General features: G+C 44.5%; 1 long non-coding RNA gene across 1 annotated transcript; it reads right to left on the bottom strand.

Annotated features, from left to right (window-relative positions):
• Positions 1–586: 586 nt before the first annotated feature.
• On the bottom strand, positions 587–3,879 carry LOC128793015 (uncharacterized). Its single transcript, XR_008432631.1, has 5 exons — positions 3,645–3,879; positions 3,023–3,237; positions 1,106–1,227; positions 809–873; positions 587–717 (listed from the first exon to the last, which is right to left on the bottom strand). It is a non-coding gene; the product is annotated as an uncharacterized LOC128793015 (long non-coding RNA).
• Positions 3,880–4,127: the final 248 nt, after the last annotated feature.

Genomic DNA, 4,127 nt, shown 5'->3' with positions numbered 1-4,127 from the left:
CTAGGAGGAATGTCATGTCCACACACACAGCCAAGGCTATGGAGCTACGTCCTTTCTCAGCCCCTTTTCTTATGGGCCTCTTTTTGTTTGCCTAAGGATATATGGGGATTAGAGAACGTGGGCTATGGGGATTTTATCCCCTATGTAACACACTTGCCAGGAAAATCAAACAAACAGGGCCAGAGGTGTCCCATAGGAGGCCCCACAGCTGTCCTCAGGAAGGGCTTGTTGGTACAGGGCTAGCAGAGGTGTGCTTGCAGCATCTGGGACCAGATGTGGCCAGCTGGCTGCTGGTGCACTGCAGAGGTGGGTCCCTTAAGCTCCTCTGAGCTAAGGCACATATTTATACAGCCCTACCAGAAAAGGCAGGGTGGAACACGCTAATATATACACATTAAAGAGACTGAATAAATAAACAGTAGGTTCTGATTTATTTTCTCTGCTACTTGGATATCTTAGTTTTGGCACAAGATAGATTTCATAACACAAATGTGATCCCCAGATAGGTTTTTGTCCTGCCTGATTTAGAAAACATGTGCAAAGGAGAAAAACTTCACAAATGTTCTTAAAGCATAATGATATTAATTCTGTTTATTGCCAAAGCACATAAAATCCTTGGCCCCTTTCAGCTAGGTAATATACAACAGGTAACAATGCTGATCTCTGCCCTGGAGTATTTACAGTTACAGATGAGAGATAACAGTGGGTACAGTCAGACTGGGAAAGCAGATAAAATGTGATTAGTCAGTCTGAGACTCACTAAATGCTGTACACTTAATAAGCATTGTTCAGCTCATTTGTGCCTCACCTGGGAGAGAGTGCAGGGTTTGGTGGGGCAAAGCCAGACACGGAAAACAGCAAACGCCCTCGACACTGGGGAAAAGGTGATGGGAGGGAGCAGTTGAGAAATGTCATGTGTGAGAAATGTTCTGGTCACAGAAAGTTGTAAAGGACTTGTAAGTTTTATTATTAAGTGGGACTTGTACCCAGTTAAGGTTTCAGGTGGAATACATGTAACTATGCAATCAAAATTGTCATGGGAAACCCATTAAGAAAGGCTGCAGGACTTACCACTCCTCCTGTCCTCAAGCCCCAAGCTGCTTACCTCTTCCCACTGAGCAAAGTCTGGAGGAATTACACTGTCTGTGAATGGCCATAACATTTCCAGAAGCACTGACAATGCTGGATTGTGTTCTCTGGCTCATTTCCTCCTGCTAACCAATCCCTCTAGAATGAACAGAGTAGAGAAAATGGTTGTTTTCCTTGTAATTTCTCTTGTAATTTACTTTATTTTTTCTAACAGTTTAAACACCTGATGTTTTAAAAGCACTGAATGCTGTGATTTCTAGGTGTATACCTAGAAATAACTCTGTGATGCCCTGTGAGCCGTCCTTTCCCTAGGGAAGCTGCAGCCAGGAATGCTGCAGGAGAGCTGAGGTTGCCAGGCACTTCCAGCAGTACAAACCAGAGTGATGCCAAGAGAGCTGGAAAGCAGGGAGTGTGCCAACCACAAAATTAATCTCTGAGTTAATAAAAGCCTGCATGGTTTGAGGTTTGTGAAGCAATAAACGAGTTCAAATTTGCCAGCGACTGAAAAAGAAAAGCAATTAGGTGTTAAGGAAAACCTTCTAATGGGTATAAAGATAATACATTAGAATATACAATATGTTGAAAAACGTGATGAGAAATTAATCTTTAATTGAAAATTACTAAAGGAATTTTGATGAAGAACATAGAAATGTATATATCAAAGCAAACCTTTTAACTCTTTTTACTAAAAGGGAATGATAGAGTAAGAGCTTCTGTTTAATAGCACTAATAATTTCATAATATTTTTCCTCTGAGTCATGATAGGCTCTTTTTACCAGTCAGTACTTCATCCAAAAAAAAAAAAAAATCTCCTTGGCTTCTTCTCATCATAGTAGTTTCTAGGTCTGTATTTCTACTAATGTGTTTTACCTCTGTTTTTCCAACACCCAGGCAGAAGGGTACCCATTTCAATCTCCCCACATTCCTATGTCTCTACTGGGGACACTGCTAGCAAGTTTGCAAGGCTAAAGGAGGTTATGTGAAAAAGTGAGCCTGAGGAAATACCTCAGTGTGATCCAAATGGAACCTGGGGGAGTCCTTCATCAATGTGTTGTTAGGTGACTCAAATGTGCACAATTTCAGTGGCATCAAAGGAGGCTTTTCTGGTTTTAAAACAAAACATCTTGCTCAAAAGGGAAGAATAGGCAACAATAAAGACATATATAAATGGGAATTTTGCAAGCTGATAGCAATGGGGAGTTTGGCAGTTTGCAAAAAGGGTAACTAGCTAGGGAAATTCAATGAAAATATATTGGCCAGTACCATTGATCACCAGTGGCATTTCCTTGAGGCACAAATAAAATCCTAGCAGTGATTTAGGTTGGATGTTGGACAATAAAAATTGCAATTCATTGAAAAAAACCCACTGAAATTATTAATTAATTTTTCTGTTCTTTGTTTAAAAAATTGACACGATAGTGTCACCATATTGGAGGTATTTCACATGGTCTTTCACATGTAACCAGAGTGAATGAAAACCACTGGTTTATATCCATCTTTAAAACTGTCACGAAAAAGTATTTTAAGAATTGCCTGAGAACATCACCAAACTCTTAGTACTGATTTTTTTTACAGTAAATACTGTATCACTGAATTTCCAGAGAATCAGGGGAAGTAACTGTTGAGTCATTACACAAAACCCAGTAACTGGTGTGTCCCGGGTAAGCAGGGACAGAAACTTGGCCAGGCTGACACCAGCCTTGACAAGAGTGGTGAGGTGTGCAGTCAACAGAGAATCAAACTGTGACAGTAGAGTTAGCACATTAACAGAAAATAGATGTTTTTAGGGTTTTTAGGGTAGAGGAAGGCATCCATCTGATTTGAGTCAGAGCAGCTCAGCATTATGTGTGGGTGGCTGCCAGAAGGGGCAATTTTCTCATTTTGTTTTCCTCTCATTCCCTTAAACGGTGGTCACATGAGTGAATCAACTCACCAGGCCAACAAAAAACTCTGTCTTTTCTTTCTATCGCTGTCAGAATTTCCTGCTGGATTCCCATGCTGGGCTGACTCACCCCAGAGCTGTGGGGTCACTGGAGCTGTCACAGGAAGCCCAGAGTGGTGCTGGGGTGATGTGATGTTCTGTAACCCCTGTTCAGTCCCTGCTGGCATTGCATGCAATGAGATGTAACAGTCAACAGCTCCCTTCATCTGCAATGGAGAAGAACTACTGGAAAAAGTAGTATGTGAAAATAAATATAGATCCTATTGTGGCTTACAAATCCTCTAAATGGTTTGCAGAGCTCTTCAAAATTGAGCAGACAGTTGACAGAAGCAGGGATGGGTTATTAAAAGCAGGTGTAGATAGGACAATAGGAAAGATCTCTTGTCACTTCTGTGAGGCTGAGAGGAAGAGTTGAGTGGGGCTGGGTTTGTGTGCAGCACCTGAGCTGGGGTCTGTGATGGAGCCCCTCAGCAGAGCCCCAGGGCACTCATGCCTTACAGGGATTACCCTGAGGTGATCCCCACCTTCTCTCACCCCTGCCTAACTTCCCAGTGGTCACACTGAGATGTGCAGAGCTGCTCAGCTGGCACCTCGCTTGCCTGTCAATGCTCACCAGTGCTGGACGGAGCCAAATCCCCCCAAAGCTCTTGGCCCGGTGTTGTTCCCTGTCCTGTGACAATGGAGGACTGGAGGTAACACTGGACCTGACTCCACAGAGATGTCTGCTGTGTAGCTTTTAGGGGCAACCCCCAGCCTCCAGTGCCTGCAGGACACCCCGTGGCCAGCACGCATGGCCTGGGGGACCCCAGCTCCCACCCTGAGGTGGGGTCCTGCAGCCCAACACCCACTGCCATCCCTGTCCCAAGGGGACCCCATGTCCTGCCCCGCAGAGCCCCACACAGCCATGTCCCCATCCATGTCCCACAGCCATGTCCCCATCCATGTCCCCATCCATGTCCCCATCCATGTCCCTCACATCCATGTCCCTCACATCCATGTCCCCATCCATGTCCCCATCCATGTCCCACATCCATGTCCCTCATCCATGTCCCCCATCCATGTCCCCATCCATGTCCCCATCCATGTCCCCCACATC

Source organism: Vidua chalybeata, chromosome 10 (genome assembly GCF_026979565.1).
Source record: "Vidua chalybeata isolate OUT-0048 chromosome 10, bVidCha1 merged haplotype, whole genome shotgun sequence".
Lineage (NCBI taxonomy): Eukaryota > Metazoa > Chordata > Aves > Passeriformes > Viduidae > Vidua > Vidua chalybeata.
Note: the sequence above shows the minus strand (reverse complement) of the source record. Positions and strands in the feature narration are given on the sequence as shown.